This window comes from Chlorocebus sabaeus, unplaced genomic scaffold, assembly GCF_047675955.1.
Source record: "Chlorocebus sabaeus isolate Y175 unplaced genomic scaffold, mChlSab1.0.hap1 unalloc_scaffold_255, whole genome shotgun sequence".
Taxonomy (NCBI): Eukaryota; Metazoa; Chordata; class Mammalia; order Primates; family Cercopithecidae; genus Chlorocebus; species Chlorocebus sabaeus.
This window is the reverse complement of record NW_027327543.1, coordinates 82664-101030: the sequence shown is the minus strand read 5'-3', so window position 1 is coordinate 101030 and position 18367 is coordinate 82664. Positions and strand designations below refer to the sequence as shown.

The 18367-nt window shown below is 45.2% G+C and overlaps 1 protein-coding gene and 1 pseudogene across 2 annotated transcripts in view; one reads left to right on the top strand and one right to left on the bottom strand.

Moving 5' to 3' along the window:
• LOC140711182 (SH3 domain and tetratricopeptide repeat-containing protein 1-like) overlaps nucleotides 1-978 on the bottom strand; it is a 36009-nt gene extending 35031 nt beyond the window's left edge. Inside the window, exon 1 of one of the 2 annotated variants that reach the window (XM_073014088.1) lies at nucleotides 769-978. The gene's annotated coding sequence lies outside the window, so the exon portion shown is untranslated. The other variant, XM_073014089.1, reaches the window with a different exon arrangement.
• A 6999-nt stretch (nucleotides 979-7977) lies between these two features.
• LOC140711179 (uncharacterized) lies at nucleotides 7978-10975 on the top strand (annotated as a pseudogene).
• Nucleotides 10976-18367: the final 7392 nt, after the last annotated feature.

Sequence of the window (18367 nt, the reverse complement as noted above, 5' to 3'; positions counted from 1 at the left end):
AAGCCTCCCTCCAGCCTAAATGCTCGTTCATATGACCTATATTACACAAAACAATGCAGACACCCCAATCCTTTCCGCACTGTCATAAGAATTTTTCAGTGAACTGCATTCCCCTTTACAAACTAGATGATACTTAGAGTTACCAGGCAAGAACGTGGATCCAGTTCTGCTTTTTCAAAGCCCAATGTTCCTCCCATAATAGCAATGCATTCTTCAACCGGTCAACTGCCCCCAACACCTGAGCTCTCTGTTGTACACAACTCAACGAGGCCTGGGAGAAAACAGGTGCAAATTTCACTTACTCAGTAACAACACATCCCACCTGATTCCTCTGCTGGGCTAGTTCTCAAGTCGTCTTTTTCTAAGCTTTCATTCGGCTCTACCACACATACCTAGGCTGGGTAAAACACTTTACCAAGTTTTTTTTTTCCGAGACGGAGTTTCACTCGGTCGCCCACGCTGGAGTGCAGTGACGCCATCTCGGCTCAGAAGCCAGCGCCCGGGTCCATGCAGCCCCTTCCGCGGCAGACGCGGGGAGCCGGGGAGCAGTGGGGACCGGCCCCCACCCGCAGGGCGACCGGGACCCCCGCGCAGGCCCACGCGGTATCGCAGTAGGCGCGAAGCCCCCGGTGCCACCCGACGCCGAGACAAAGCCCAGGCGCAAGGACCTCGCATCCTGACTTCGGACCCTGCGGAATCCAACTCGGAGCCGCCACGCCCGGGGCAGAGACCCCCGCCCGGTCCGGAGACCCCGTCGCCCGGTCTCACCTCAGGCCACCGGCTCACAGCGCCTGCTCCTCGCCGCGGCGCCTGGGCCGACTGGAGCGCAGCTGAGTAGCCTACAGAGCGGAGGCAGCCTCAACAATGGAGTCCCGGGGCGGGGCCGCCGCTGCCGCTTCAGCGCGTGTTCTCCGCTCAGGATCCGGCTCGGAGCAAGGAGCTGCAGCTGGCGCGGGGCTGCGGCCTGGACACACACCGTGCAGGTGCGCAGGGCCCCGCCTGCCGCCCGCCGCCCCGCCCGCCGCCCCACTCCCAGCGGAGGCAGGCGCCCAGGGCCCGCCCCCCGGCCAATGGAGAGCGAGCTGCACGGAGAGGGCGGGGCCTGGGGGAACAAATGGAGGTTGGGCGGGAAGGCGCTGGTACTGGGCATACCGAGTCCCGCGGGAGGACTGGACCCAAGAGCTGACCGGATCCTGGCCTTCTAGAAGACCCAGCTCAGCGTCCACCTGCAGTCTGGTCTACAGGACGCGCTCATCTCAAGCCCAGAACTCAGGCTTTTAGGGCAGAGAGCGAGAGACAGGCTTGCTTTACAAAAAGTGAAACAGAGGTCCAAGGAATAGGATTGCCTGCTGCCGGAAGTCACATAGTCCCATTCACTCGTTCACCTTGCCATTCAGCAAACATTTGGAAGCACGTATGGTGGGCGTTAGGACTGAAGAAGGTCCGGGCGCTGTGGCTCGCGCCTGGAATCCCAGTACTTTGTGGGGCGGAGGCAGGTGGATCACTTGAGGCCAGGAGTTCGAAACCAGCCTGGCCAACAAGATGAAACCCCACCTCTGCTAAAAATACAAAAACTTAGCCGATCGTGGTGGCGTGTACCTGTGGTCCCGCTACTGGGAAAGCTGAGGCAGGAGAATCGTTTGAACCCGGGAGGTGGAGGTTGCAGTGAGCTTAGATCGTGCCACTGCATGTGCTCCAGCCTGGGCCACAGAGTGAGACTCTGTCTCCAAAAAAAAAAAAAAAAAAAAAAATTAATAGATGGGAAGTAGAAGTGAACTTAGGCCTTCCCTGAAGGAGCTCGGCTAAGGAGTACCTGAAATGTCTCTGCATCTCTTTAAGGTCTGATAAAGGAACCAGGAGCGAGCACTAATCACTTCCCTTTCCTGCCTCAGAGCTTTCATGTGTTTGCTGTTCCCCACCCGAAATGCCAAGTACCAATGGTATTTATTTATTTATAGAAATGGGATCTCCCTATGTTGCCCAGGGTGGTCTCAAACTCCTGGCCTCAAGCTATCCTCTCGTCTCATCCTCCCAAAGTGTTGGGATTACAGGCATGAACCACTGTCCCCAGCCCTGATCGTCTTTAAAACCTCTTTCCTCATCTTATTTGAGATTCCTGCTTCATGTGCCCCCACACCGTTGGTTTTTCTGTACTTCCGTAGCTGCTCTGCCCAACTTGTATATGTCTGGGCTCAGGCCAAATGCCCTTCCATTTGCAGTGCGCACTGCCACAGGAAATCTCATGCCCTTCCGGGCTTCACAAACCATCCACATGCTCTGCTGCCAGCCAGAGACATCCATCCCAGTCAGATGCCCAGCCCTGACCCTTCCCAAAGCCCCAGCTGGACAGAGGGAAGCATCTCAAATTTTCCAAAACAGAGTGCTTTATTAGTGCCCTAACCTGCTCATCCACATTCTTGTGATTCTCTGTAAACAGCCCCTCCATCCACCCAGCTGCTCAGGTGAAAATCTCAAATCCTCCTCCAGTCCTTCCTCCCTGAACCTCTCATGCAGCCCTCTGCCTTCCTAGGACACTGAGCACCCCTCACTCCCAGCACCAGCTGGGGTGCTGTCTGAGTCGCTGCCACCCACTTGGCATGGAGTGTGACCTCTCGCCCAGTGTGGTGGCTTACGCGTATAGTCACAGCGCTTTGGGAGGCTGTGGCGGGCAGATCGGTTGAGGCCAGGAGACTGGGACCAGCCTGGTCAATACAGTGAAACTAAAATACAACAATTAGCCAGGCATGGTAATGCGTGCCCATCGTCCCAGCTCCCCTACCCAGGAGGCTGAGGCAGGAAAATTGCTAGAACCTGGGAGGCAGTGGTTGCAGTGAGCCAACATCACACCACTGCATTCCAGGCTGGGCAACAGAGTGAGACTCTGTTGTAAGCTTAAAAAAAAAAAAAAAAAAAAAAAAAAAAAAAACACACACACACACACACACACAAAAACAAAAACAAACAAACAAACAAAAATACAAAAAATGAAGAAGAAGGAGAAGTGTGACATCTCTAAGGCAAGGCAGTGTCCCACTCTGATTCACTTCTATGTGCAAAGCAGGACCTTCACCATGAAGGCACTCACTCAGGGATGCTGCTGGGATGGGTGGATGCACAGTTAAGGTCTTCATGGTGGCTGGGGCTAACCCCATCCCCATCGCTTATTCCCACAGACACCTGTACACTCATCACTCCCACGCTCACACCCACCACTGAAAGCCTGGCCCCTAATCTGATTTGCCTAACAAGCTCCCCAGATGAACAACACATGCTTCCCTACCTCTCCCCTGCTAGGGCCCCACTGTGTTCTGGGATGTACTCAGGGATCAGGAGAACAAAACCTCAGGGAGTGAAAGGACATTCCAGGGTGCAGGCCTCTGCATCCCCCTCCATGCCCTCACCCCTGCCTGACACACCCTCACCCCTGTACCTGGCCAGCTCCTACCAACCCTTAAATTCTCACCAAGTTCAGTGGTGGCAGCCACACCCTAAAGTGACTGACCCCCCAATAACCTATGCCCTTGCATAGTCTTCCTGACCTTGGGTACGAGCAAACCGGTGACTGGCTTCTAACCCATAGAGCCTGGCAAAAGCAATGGGATGTCACTGTCACAGTGCATCACCTTCGCACACTAGAAAGGAAGGTTCCACCTGCAGGCGCTCCAGGAAGGAGATGCTGTGCTGAGAAAGGACCTTTGGAGGGGCCCCGTAGGCAAGGAAGCAAAAAGCTGGGCCCTTGCCAAGCGGGTCTGAGGAAATGAATTCTGCCAGTAACCTCAGCGGGCCTGGAAATGGATTCTGCCCTGGTGGAGCCTCAGATGAGGATGCAGCCCAGCTGCTTGGCTGAGATCCCAAACACAGGATCCGCTAAAATATGCTCAACTACTAGCTTGCCAAAATTGGCTTAAAGGTGTGTGTTGTTTTAAGCTTCTCAGTTGTTAGTTTTTGCCTACGAAAGTGTTAAAATGTGAGACAATAACTTAGGTCCCCTCCCCATCACACACATTCTTCTTTCTGGCATTCATCATAATTCTACTTATTGATTGAAAATCTCCCTCTTGACTGGGTGCAGTGGCTCAGGAGTTCCAGACCAGCCGGGCCAACATGGTGAAACCCCATCTCTACTAAAAATACAAAAATTAGCTAGACGTGGTGGTGCAATCCTGTAATCCCAGCTACTCGGAAGGCTGAGGCAGGAGAATTGCTTGAATCCAGAAGGCAGAGGTTGCAGTGAGCCGAGATGACACCATTGCACTCCAGCCTGAGTGACAAGAACAAAACTCTGTCTCAAAAAAAAAAAAAAAAAAATTGTCTCTTGCCACTAGCATGAAGGTCCCATGAGAAGAAAAGTGGAAACTTTTGCTCATAACAGTGTCCCAAATGCCCAGCACGGTGTAGTTCTAGGGCAGTGGGTCGATGGTGGAAGCTTCTGGTTGAAGGGCCCAGCTGGCCCTCCCAGCTGCCTTCTCCCTGGTGAGGTTCCGTTATAGAGAACAGAATAGTTTCTTGCCTTTCCAGAGTCCCTCTTAGTGGGGATCGGCCAAGTGACATTGTCTTGCCCCGGGAGACATAATTGGAAGTTGGCTGAAAGGTTTCTAGCCATGGTGTGCTGGGGCGATTTGAACCAGGACATGAGAGCTGACCATCCATTGTTCAGGAATTCTGCAAGTTGATTGTTCAACACATTCAGTACTTAAAAATATCAAATAATATGAACTCGCAATTTAAAAATGCATTAGACCAGATGCAGTGGCCCACGTCTAACACATTGGAAGCCTGAGGCAGGAAGATCACTTGAGCCCAGGAGTTCAAGCCCAGCTTAGGCAAAAAAGGAAGACCCTGTCTCCACAAAAAATGATAAAATTAGCTAGGCATGGTGGTGTGTGCATCCAATCCTAGCCACTCAGGAGGCTGACGTGGGAGGATCCCTTGAGCCATCTGTTCAAGGCTCCAATGAGCTATGATAGTGCCACTGCACTCCAGCCTGGGTGACAGAGCCAGACCCTATCTCAGAAATAAACATATTTCATATATTAATAAATTTATAATAAATGTATATTTATATACACATTTATGTACTGTAATTATATATTTAGACATAAATACATATTTCTTGCTTTATTTATTTATTTATTTATGTTGAGACGGAGTTTAACCCTTGTCACCCAGACTGGAGTGCAATGACGCAATCTAGGCTCACTGTAACCTCCACCTCTGGGGTTCAAGTGATTTTCCTGCCTCAGTCTCCTGAGTAGCTGGGATTACAGGCACGCACCACCACACCTGGCTAATTTTTGTATCTTTAGTAGAGATGGGGTTTCTCCATGTTCTCAGGCTAGTCTCAAACTCCTGACCTCAGGTGATCTGCCTATCTCGGCCTCCCAAATTGCTGGAACGACAGGTGTAAGCCACTGTGCCCAGTCTATATGATATATTTATATATTATAATTATGTATATTAATTTTATATAATTATATATAAATATAAAAACTTCCTTGCCTTCTCTTGTTTCTACCTACAGTCAGTCCCATGACTTCAAATACTATCTACATGTAATAGTTTTAAATGTATATTTTATATATATATATATATATATATATATATTTTTGAGACGGAGTCTCGCCCTGTCGCCAGGCTGGAGTCCAATGGTGCAGTCTCAGATCACTGTAACCTCTGACTCCCGGGTTCAAGCGATTCTCCTGCCTCAGCCTCCCAAGTAGCTGGGCTTATAGGCACCCACTACCACGTCCAGCTAATTTTTGTATTTTTAGTAGAGACAGGGTTTTGCCATGTTGGCTAGGTTGGTTTTGAACTCTTGACCTTAATTGATCTCCCTCCTCAGCCTCCTAAAGTGCTGGGAATACAGGCGTGGGCCACCTTGGCCAAAATATTTTTCTGTTTCCAAGCATTTTACATGAGAGGAAAGTGGAGAATAAATCATCTGACACTCTACTGTAAAAGAAATATTTGTGCCTCCCTTCTTTTCATCTTTCCTAAGTGTACATATTACCAAAATGTCTTTAGGTTGAGGTCCCTCCGTGAAAACTTTACAGGGTGTTGTGTCCTCAGCCACCCTCCTGTCTTTCCCTAGTCCTGGAATTTTAAAACTGCCTGGGGATGACCCAGGATACCCACCGTGGCCATGTCTATTGGAGGGTCTAGTGACTATCAGCCCCGGGGTCATCTCATCGCCAAGGACAGCCTGAGGTAGGGGGTAGAGTCGCTCAGGGGAGCAGCTGGATGCTCTTGGCCTTAGAGGAATCTCTTGGTATAGTTTTATCTAAAATGATGACCCCTTAGGATTATTAAAATTTTAGGACATTAAAATGAATGGACAATTCAACGTAATGTCATTAAAGTTAGGTCATTAAAACTGTTCCTCCAGCCAGAGCTTTTATTCCTTGGAGACACAATGATGGTCTGCCAATGGGATACTGATATTGAGAGGAAAAGGTAGAAATGATTTCTGCTCTCTAGATTGTCTCAGACTTGTGAAGAGAGAAAAACTGTCCCAAAGGACAAGGAAAACCCACCCCAGAGAGGATGTGCAAGAACCTGAACATTAAAATGCACTGAAGGCGCACAGGAGGACAAAGAGCAGTGCCAGTGCCTCCTGGGTGATCACTGAGCACTTTACTGAACAGGATGGGTGTCCCGAGGGACAGAATGGCCTGCCGTGACACTTACAAAGGTCTGTGTTGGAGTCAGCACTGCCTCTCCCTGAGTTTGTTACCTTGAAAAGGCTTGTCTGCTTATTTGTGTTCCAGTTTTTCATTGGCTGTAAGATACATTTTATCAGTACAGCTTGAAAGATAAACATACTATTTCCAAAGAGGCAAGGTAAAATGGTGTATTTTATTTGCTAAAAATTCATATTTATTTCTTCCCCAGAGTGAGTGTAGTAAGTTTTAAAGGTGTGTTCTTTTTAAGGGTAATTTCAAATGGAATTGTAGGACTTAGCTTTATCAACGTTACTGGTGAAATAAAAGTGTGATAGATAAATTGATGATTTACAAAGATTCACCAAAATGTCAGTTTCCTTCTTGTAGCATGGTGAAGAATTTATGACAGTGGACACATCTGTATCCTCTTATCTGGATATTCGAGGGTTTTGTTTTGTTTTGTTTTGTTTTGTTTTGTTTTGTTTTTGGAGACACTGTCTTGCTCTGTAGCCCGGCTGAAGTGCAGTGGCGCCATCTCTGCTTACTGCAACCGCCGCCTCCCGGGTTCAAGTGATTCTCCTATGTCAGCTTCCCAAGTAACTGGGATTATAGGCACCCACTACCACACCCAGCTAATTTTTGTATTTTTAGTAAACAGGGGGTTTTAGGCCTGACACAGTGGCTCAGGTCTGTAATCCCAGCCCTTTGGGAGACCAAGGTGGGCCGATCATGAGGTCAGGAGTTCCAGAGCAGCCTGACCAACATGGTGAAACCCTGTCTCTACAAAATATACAAAAAAATTAGCTGAGCCTGGTGGCAGGCACCTGTAATCCCAGCTACTCGGGAGGCTGAGGCAAGAGAATTGCTTGAATCGGGGAGGTGGAGGTTGCAGTGAGCCAAGATCTTGCCATTGCACCCCAGCCCAAGCGACAATGGGAGACTCCGTCGCAAAAAACCAAACAAACAAACAAACAAACAAACAAACAACAGAAAGACAGGGTTTTGATAAGTTGGCCAGGCTGATCTCAACCTCCTGACCTCAGGTGATCGCCCTCCTCAGCCTCCCAAGCTGCTGGGATTACAGGCATGAGCCACCATGCCCTGCCCATTGTATTTTCTTTTTATTCCCTAAATTTTAATATGTTTGAGTTTGTCTGTTCCTTCATCACTTTTTTCTTACATAAAAGAAATTCTGCCTAATCCTTCATAAAAAAAATCTTCCTGTAACTTCTGAAAGTGTTCTGGTTTTATCTCTCATATTTGAATGTATAATAAGTTGATTATGGCTCATGGAATAGAGAAGAATGCAATGCATTTTCCCAAGTAGATGCCAGCCTGGTTTGCCTCATATTTTAAAGTGCATGTGATTTCTTTTTCTATTCTACAGTGCCTACTCTATCATTCCTCAACTCTCCATATAAATGCTGGGTCATTAAGACTTTCTTTTCCCTTGGTCTGCTTGCTCATCTCTCTGCTAATACTGTGCTGTCCTGAATATTTTCATCTGAAAATCTTAGAAGTATGTTAGACAAGCCATCACTCTTTTTTTAGATGACTAAAAATCATTAGACATTTGTCATTTTTACTACGTATGAAAAAGTACTTTTTCTTGCCTAAAAACAACCTGATTTGGGAATTTATGTGATTTCATAGGAATAGCATCTGGAAGTGATGACATTAATGTCATTTTAAAAAACGTGTGTCGTATTTCCTCTTATTCTTTTCTGCCTTCACATTGTGCAATAGAAATTTTTTAAATTGTTCTATTAGTATTGTCAAATATCAATTATTGGTTTTATTTACTACTCAATTAAATTTAATGAGCCTACTCTGTCTTGGTGTAATCACATGGAATGGGCTCAACTCCCCAGTTAACAAGTGACAGCACGTGTAAAATATTGTCTACCAGGGAAACTCATTGAACACTTAGTGTTCAGACAGTGTTTTGGTGTCTGGTTCCCTAAGCACCACTGCAGTGACACAAAATAATAGACGTTCAGCAGAAAAAGTTTTGGCAAATACATTGCATAAGCCATTTACATGCAGTGAGTCATTCTTATTAGGGTTGGTGGAATCCCTTTCAAAATGTAAGTTACTAATACAAAGATGGAACTTTGCGAGCAGACGTTTTTAAGAATAAGTAGTCTCAGGACTGATAATATTAACTCCCTTATGCACATCAAGTAGGACTTTATTATGACAGATACTAGAATTGTACAAAGTGAAGTTAAAAGGTAACTCCTAGCAGCACATCTTACTCCCTGGATTCTCTAATAAGATGGGTGTTTCTACTTTGCTGTTGCCTTTTTGAATAGTTCGATTCTAGCATTCGTACTGCTGTGTGGGAGGGAGTATGTGTGAACAGAGTAAGAGTTCTGACAATCAAGGCACAAAATAAATGCTTGGAAATTTTAGAATCATGTAAACAGCTTATGGATTGAGTACAGATTCCCAGTGCTGTCAGTCTCACCCATCCTTCTATCCACATGTGTGGAATGTTCTAGGACTCCATGGCTTTTGAGGATGTGGCTGTGAACTGTACCCAGGAGGAATGGGCTTTGCTAGATTCTTCTCAGAAGAATCTCTGCAGAGAAGTGATGCAGGAAACCTGCAGGAACCTGGTTTCTGTAGCTGAGAATGACAAAACATTTCACTTAATTACAGAAGTATTTCCCTATCATCAGTGCTATTTGTGATTTGGAATGGCGCAAGGGAATGATTTGGTGAAGAAATCAGGCATGGGCACTGTGTACAATGAACATTAAATCTAGTAATGTTTCTATAGTTTGTAATAATTCATGATAATTTTGTGGGTCTGTATTTTAGGAAACAAACGGAAAGACCAGAATATTGAAGATCACTTCGAAAAACCTTGGAAAGATATAAGATAATTTGCACGGAGAAGAGGAAATAAAGTCCTCTGAAGGAATCTTAGCTTGTCATGAACTTAAAAGCAAGCGATCAAAACAAATGAGAGTCACTTGAAATTTATTTCTTTTTAGAAAAATTTCACCCAAAATGCAATGTACTTCAGTGTAGCAGTCAGTGTTTGGAAAACAGTTTACTTGAAAATAGTACTACAAAACTGTGTACATGAATGTTACTAATTTGGACATAGCCATGCAGGTGGTAGCTGTGTTTTCAGTAGTAACCCATTTACTTTCCAATAATTCAGTCATGGCAAAAAAAAAAAAAAAAAGCATTTTCCTTGGTATTGGTAGCAGTGTAAGTCCAAGACCTATTAGTAAGTAGAAAGTTATTAAACCAAGCAATAATTATGTGCTTTACATTTTTTTTACAGAAATCATATGATACAGAGACTGTGTGAAAACAAAGACGGTAGTCAGTATGGACAGTTGTCAGCCAAATTCCAATGCTTGATCTGAATGAGAACATTTCTGCTGGATTAAAACAATGTGAATGAAGTATTTGTGGAAAAGTCTTTGTACGTCATTCCCTCCTTAACAGGCACATCTTAGCTCACTCAGGATACAAACCATATGGAGAGAAGCAATATAAACGTGAACAGTGTGGGAAACTCTTCGTTTCTGTTCCAGGTGTTAGAAGACACAAGATAATGCACAGTGGAAATCTAATTATAAATGTACGATATGTGGGAAAGCTTTTTATTTTCTCAATTCATTTGAAAGACATCAGAGAACTCACACAGGAGAAAAACCCTATAAATGTAAACAATGTGGTAAAGCGTTCACTGTTTCCGGTTCTTGTCTAATACATGAACGAACTCACACTAGAGAGAAACCCTACGAATGTAAGGAATGTGGAAAAACATTCTGATTTTCTTGTTCTTTTAAGACGCGTGAAAGGACTCACACAGGAGAAAGACCCTATAAATGTACCAAATGTGATAAAGCCTTCAGCTGTTCCACTTCCCTTCGTGACCATGGAAGCATTCATACTGGAGAGAGACCTTATGAATGTAAACAATGTGGCAAAGCCTTTAGTCATTTGAGTTCCCTTTGTAACCATAGAAGCACTCATATGGGAGAGAAAGCCTATGAATGTAAACAATGTGACCAAGCCTTCAGTCGTCCCAGTTCCCTTCACCTCCACGAAAGAATTCATACTGGAGAAAAACCCTATGAATGTAAGAGATGCGGTAAAGCCTACATTCGTTCCAGTCATCTTACTCGCCATGAAAGAAGTCATGATATAGAGGCTGGGTGTAGTGACTCAGCCTATAATCCCAGCACTTTGGGAGGCCAAGGAGTGTGTATTGCTTGAGCCCAGGAGTTCATAACCAGCCCGGATTAAAACAGCGTGAAACAACCTGGGCATCAAGGTGAAACCCTGTCTCTAGAAAAAATAAAATAATGCCGGGCACGGTGGCTAACACCAGTTACTCGGGAGACTGAGGCAGGAGAATGGCGTGAACCTAGGAGGCAGAGCTTGCAGTGAGCCGAGATCGCACCAGTGCACACCAGCTTGGGCGACAGAGCAAGACTCCGTCTCAAAACAAATAAATAAAAATAATTAGCTGGGCATGGTGGCACATTTCAGTTGTCTTAGTTCTTTTTCAAGGACATAAAAAGCAATGGGGGGTTGGGGGAAAGCCCTGTGCATGCGGATCACGAGGTCAGGAGATCGAAACCATCCTGGACAACATGGTGAAACCTCGTCTCTACTAAAAATACAAAAAGCAGCTGCATGTGGTAGCATATGGTTGTAATCCCAGCTACTCAGGAGGCTGAGGCAGGAGAATCACTTGAACTCAGGAGGCGGAGGTTTCAGTGAGCCGAGACTGTGCCACTGCACTCCAGCCTGGCGACGGAGTGAGAATCCATCTCAAAATAAACAAACAAATAAATAAAGCCCCTTGAATGTAAGAAATGTGGTAAAACATTTACTCTTTCCCATTCCCTCATAAACATGAAAAGGCTCACACTGCAGAGGAACCTTAAGAATGTAGGAAATGTGGCCAAGCCTTCAGATTTTCCTGTTTTTGAAGATTTGGGAGGCCTCAGACTGGAGAAAAGCCTTTTGAATCTAAATTTGTGGTAAGGCCTTCAGTTGTGTTAGTTCCATATGAAGACACCAGCTCATTCCTGAGAAAAACCCTATGAATGTCCAGAATGTGGGAATGTTTCATTTCTCTCATACCCACTCAAGGACCTATGAAAATGCACACTGTAGCTGGCTGGACCTTGTAAATACAAGAACGTACACAGGATTAAGACTCTAATAGTTTAGAAACTGCAAGAATATTTTCAGTTTTCACATTTAATTGAAACGTCATGTGAAAACTCCCACAGGAAAGAAGTTCTATAAGTGAAGCTTTTCTAATTTGGAAAGCCTGATGCAAATTAGTTATCGAGTAGTGCTTGAAAAAATGTATGAAATGTTACACAAGTTACAAGTATATTGTTTTTTCCGTGGCTCATTCTTAAAGAGTCTTGAGTATGTATTTCACCTTGTTTTGCAGGGAACCCTTGAGGTGAGAGTTCTGTAAATGCTCTTTAAGCAGTAGTACTTGAGTTTCATAGATAATGATATTGTTTGTTGGTAGAATTCTTGTCTATTGATTTGATAATGTGCTGGATTCATGGTTGAATTTTGATGTTTTTCTAACATGGAGGTAAGTTTAATTTTTTTCTTTCATTATTAACTTTTTTTGAGATGGAGTCTCACTCTGTTGCCCAGGTTGGAGTGCAGTGGTGCGATCTCAGCTCACTGCAACCTCCACCTCCTGGGTTTAAGCGATTCTCCTGTCTCAGCCTCCTGAGTACCTGGGACTACAAGCGCCCACCACTACGTCCAGCTAATTCTTTGTATTTTTAGTGGAGACAGGGTTTCGCCATGTTGGCTAGGCTGGTCTTGAACTCCTGACCTCATGATTTGCCCTCCTCGGCCACCCAACATGCTGGGATTACAGGCATGAGCCACCACACCTGGCCAGGTAAGTTTCATTTGTATGTATTGCCCTGTGATTAATGGACCAGTGAATAATGATTGGCAATTGTTGGGATAGCCTTACTAGCCTCATTTGGAAAATTTTGATTATCCCTTGTTCATTATACACATTCCACCTTTCCTTGTTAAAGGAAAAACTACTCTTGATGTAAAGATGTTTATTTTTTGCTAATAATGAGTTGGTATTAATTCCTAAGTACATAAAGTTTACCATAGAGTATCATCTCGTGAGTTCTTTGCATCTGTTGCCCTTTATTCTTTATTATTTCTGTCTGTTATTTGGATCGTTCACTTTGAATGAAGGAGAGTGGACTGTCATAGGACGATACATTGTAACCAATCTGAGGGAGGAAGCATTCAGTCTCTCAGTCACATATGATAACATTGGGCTTTTCATCGATGCCTTTGGTATTGTAGTAGATCGTATTACACCATTATGGTATGATGGTTTATATATTGTATTTTAGAGTATTACAGTCTTACCAGTCAGTGTCTCATGATTCAGTTCCCTACCAGCCAACAGACAAACCAATCACATACTCCTGTAGGAACAAAGGAACATCTTCGGCCGGGCGTGGTGGCTCACGGCAGTAATCCCAGCACTTAGGGAGACTGAGGCGAGTGAATCACGAGGTCAGGAGATCGAGACCATCCTGGCTAAAACGGTGAAACCCCGTCGCTACTAAAAATACAAAAAATTAGCCACGCGTGGTGGTGCGTGCCTGTAGTCCCAGTTTCTAGGGAGGCTGAGGCAGGAGAAGGGCATGAACCCGGGAGACAGAGCTTGCAGTGAGCCGAGATCACACCACTGCACTCCAGCAAGGGTGATAGAGCGAGATTCTGTCTCAAAAAAAAAAAAAAAAAAAAGGAAAATCCTCACTTTTTTAATGTGATACCACTCTCTGCTCCCAAGTTAATCCCTGTTTGGGGCTGTGGGAACTTACACCATCCTTCTATATGTAATTAATAACTGATGTCTGGTTTTTCTGTTTAGTAAGAGATGTTATGTGTTTAACGGTGCCAGTAAAAGTAGGGCGCAAATTCCTTCCTCACCAGTGGGGTGCATGAGACGCTATTGAAACAATTGACAACACAAATGGAATGGACCAGCCCTCATGAAGGACACCTGCTCAACTTGACCTACCTGCTGTTGGCTGATGGTTCCATAACACATCAGCAGTCACCTGAGTCAGAACCGTGAGCTGATGATGGGCCTTCCGTTTGGTCTGCACAGCGTTTTGTTTTCTTCAGGTGTTGTCATCTTCTCCCACACTAAAACGCTCTCATCTCCTGGACATGAATGTTTAATTGCACCCCAGCATGACATTTGGCCTGTGCTTAGCAGGCAGTTTTGAGGTCCTGGCTTATTAATGCACAGAAGCACAGCACATAAGCCGACACTTATGTCCTAATTAGCAAGAATCAGGCTGTATCTCTGTGGTCCCTGCATCTACTCTGGTCACCATCTCTGTATGCTAAGAGCAGCCATGTAAACATTATTAATTATTGTACACTCCAAGACAATAGTTATTATGTAGGCAGAAGTAGTGGCCTTGTTTGTTTCTTGTGCTGCTTCTCCCCTTGCCGCTGTCCCATACACCCTCCTGATGAGGAGTACATCCATGGTGCCTCATGGTTCAGTCACTGATGAGTAATGAAAATGGGAAGAAAGAGTTTGATATTAGCCCCTATCGAAGCATATGAAGAAGCATCTCAGCTGCTTGCATTGAAAAATTCCTAGCCAATGTGTGGGCTTTTCTTATCACTGCTGCTTATCAGCATGTCAAAAGTCGAATCTTCGGACTGAAAGTCTTGCCGGCCTTAGACATAATGGCCTTACTGCATGTGGAGCTAACCCTAGGAAGATGGAGTGACAGTCTCTGGAGGATTAGGTGGTCTCCTCCAATGTGGCTTGATGGGCTCCTGAACTCTTTCCTGTAACTATACAGAGAGTCTACACTGCCAGCGATCGTGTGCCTCAACTCTGTAGATGTAGAAATTCAAAATATTCAAAATATTCCGAAACAGTTTCCATTGAAAGGAAAGAGAAAAGCAGTCAGGTGCCACGCTCTGGTCAAGAGAACTAATAGATGACTCACAAGAACACTCTGTTGTTACTGTCTGGGCTTCTTTCACAGCAAATATTCTGATCCTTCAGTTTGAAGGGTGCAGGGCCATTTTGCTCCCTTTCCTACTGGTAATTCTCAAGATAACTGTATGATATGCTGGGAAAGCAATATCCTGATAATCAGGTGACATTAACCAGAACAGCTCAGGCTCTATTAGAGTCCCTGCTCGAAACAGAACGGCCTTTAACGCTTGTGTCCAGCAACCACATCGTGGGAGAAAACCCAAGGTGGGCTGCTTTCTGGGGTCCCTCAGTTGTAGTGCAAGTGAAGGGTTTACAGTCAAAACTCCATCCATCTTCTCTGGGTAGCCTTCCTGATCTTGTGGTAGTGGTTCATATTGAATCCTAGGCTTCTGTTGTCTTTTGTTTGCTATTTGTAAGTAATAAATTCACTTCATGGAATTTATGTATGAATGTGTTTGGTCTCACTGTACTCAGAAAAGTTGGTAGCCATTGCACAGTGAACCCGCTTCATAATTAGTGAAAACACCTATGCCCCCCTTGTGCGACAGGAAGAAGGTTAATTCAGCCAAACATAAACTTCATGTTCATAAAACCCTGTAGCACAATTATTACCATGTGGGAGGCCTTTAACAATGGTGATGCTGATTGGAAGAACTCTGAAGGAAGAAATTTATACAAATGGGTTGGGTACGCAGGAGTCCCTCCTAACTTAAAGCAACCCTTACTCCCCTCCGTTTAAAAAGAGTGGAGAGGCCAGGCACAGTGGCTCAGGCCTGTAATCCGATCACTCTGGGAGGCCGAGGTGGGCAGATCACAAGGTCAGGGGTTCAAGACCAGCCTGACCAACATGGGGAAGCCACATCTCTACTAAAAATACAAAAATTAGCCAGGCGTGGTGGTGGTCACCTGTAATCCCAGCTACTTGGGAGGCTGAGGCAGGAGAATTGCTTGAACCTGGGAGGCGGAGATTTAAGTGAGTCAAGACCATGCCACTGCACTCCAGCCTGGGTTACAGGGCAAGACTCCGTCTCAGGGAAGAAAAAAAAAAAAAAAAAAAAAAAAAAAAAAAAGGGTGGATAAGAACTGAAACAGGTTTAAAATTTCACCTAATTGGAAATGCAAAGTTTACAAAAATAATATTTAAAGTAAAAGGTTAAGTGAGTGCTCACTGAATTTTATGCCTCCACAAAGTAGGTTGTGAATTAACTTCCACATCTGCTGGAAGCCACCAAAGTTGGGCAGCCTCCGTGTCTGAAATTCACATGTGGCTCAAATAAGAATTATACCTGGGGATACCCCAAAGTTTAAATATGGTATCCCCTGTGATATTATGAAGAATTACTGTGCATAAAACAGGTTGTCTTCCTTTAACTCTGAAAATCATATTATCTTGCCTAAATTCTCCAAAACGCATCACTCTGCAGTATCCTATAGTGGACATAGGTTTCCTGACCAGTGAGCACTAAAAGTAAGTGTGTGCAACTCACCTATGTTCTTATCAAAATGGAAATCCCCGAATCCCACCAGTTAGAATAACATGACAGAATATCAGATTTTTGGAATATATAGGTTTTCTGTAAGGTTATTAGGTATTGATTCCATTTTTAAAATAGATATCAATATATTCAGATTACCTATTTCTCCTATGTTTTAGTATTAATAGATTGTGTCTTTTAATTCATCCAGTTGGTCTAAGTTACCAAGTTTGTGACTTATGGAAATTGTAATATTCTTTATTATTTTATCATCCATGGGCTCTCTAATGTAAAGGCCTCTTTTAATTCTTCTATTATTAGGTTGGTGTCAAAGTAATTGTGGTTTTGGACCATGAATTTTAAATTTTTATAACTAGGCTGCAACACATCTTTATTAATCAAAATAGAATCCATTGCAATGGACTGGGCACAGTGGCTTACGCCTGTAATCCCAGCACTTTGGGAGGCTGCGGCAGGTGAATCAGGATGTCAGGAGTTTGAGACCAGCCTGACCAACATGGTGAAATACCATCTCTACTAAAAGTATAAAAAGTAGCCGGGTGTGGTGGCATGTGCCTGTAATCCCAGCTACTCAAGAGGCTGAGGCAGGAGAATCTCTTGAACCCAGGAGGCGGAGGGTAGAGTGAGCCGAGATTGCACCTTTGCACTCTGGCCTAGGCGACAGAGTGAGACTGTCTTAAAAAAAAAAAAGAAAAGAAAAGAAACCATTACATTGAACACATTTTTGCCAATGAGAAATAAACTTGTTTATTCCATGCTTTCAGGGTTCGACGAACTCTTGGAAAGCATTTTCCGCATCCTGCTGGATGTGTAAGTGTTTTCCCTGCAAAAAGTTGTCAAGATGCTTAAAGAAGTGGTAGTTGGTTGGCGAGAGGTCAGATGAATATGGCAGATGAGGCAAAACTTCATAGCCCAGTTTATTCAACTTTTGAAGTCCTGGTTGTATGACATGTGGTCATGCGTTGTGGAGAACTGGGCCCTTCCTGTTGACCAGTGCCAGCTCCAGGTGCTGCAGTTTTCCGTGCACCTCATCGAATGGCGTGGCATACTTCTCAGATGTAATGATTTCACCAGGATTCAAAAAGTGTAGTGGATCAGAAGACCAGCAGCTGACCACCAAACAGTGACCATGACCTTTTTTTGGTACAAGTTTGACTTTGGGAAGTGGTTTGGAGCTTCTTCTCAGTCCAACCAGTGAGCTGGCTCTTGTATGAAATCCACTTTTTGTGGCATGTCACAATCTGATCAAGAAATGGTTCATTGTTGTTTCATAGAATAAGAGAAGATGACACTTCAAAAGGATGATTTTTAAAATATTTGGTCAGATCATGAGGCACCCACTTATCAAGATTTTTCAGCTTTCCAATTGGCTTCAAATGCCAGATGACCATAGAATGGTCTACATTCAGTTCTTCACCAACTTCTCGTGTAACTGTAAGAGGATCGAATTCAGTGGTTGCTCTCAATTGGTTGTTATCAAATTCCGGCCCAGAGCCTGGGGCTGAGGCTGCCATGACCACCCTGTTGTCTTCCTTCTGGGGTCCCCAGGAAGCTCCCAGGACTGAATGATCCCCACAAAATACAGTGGCCAGGATGGGAGGGCTGGAGGTCAACTCCCCCCCGCCCCTACCACCACGACCAAGAGGCCCACATGGAGGTTGGCCCTGAGCTGTGGGTTCCTGTGGGACGCAGGCTCCCATGGAAACTTCAGGGGATGAGCATGGGTCCTCCTGGCTGACAGAGCCTAGTGGGCACTGCGTGTGTGGGGCCTGTGTAGGTAGATTGGACAGCACTGGGCCTAGCCAGGGAACCGGGGACTGGTGTGGCCAAAGTGGGCAGCAATATGTTGCCAGAACCAAAACTACAGTGCAACCAGCCCAGCTGGTAGGGAGAAGGAGGCCTGCCTAGCAGGACCATCCACCCCTGTCCTGGCCCCAAGCCCAGTCTGCCTGCCTGTACTGGACATTGCCTGATCCAGGAGGCCTGGGCATGATGGTCAGGTGGTGTGTCCCTGGGTTCCAGGCCTTGGTGGTCCCTTGGGAGCTGAGCATCCTCTGGGCAGGAGGAGGGCCCGAGGTCCACTGTTTGCATCTGCCCCTGGGGGTGTGCCCCCACCCCAGCTTCTCAGCACACACAGGGACATGGCCAGGACTCCTCACCTGCTCTGTGGCTCCAGCTCTGAAGAG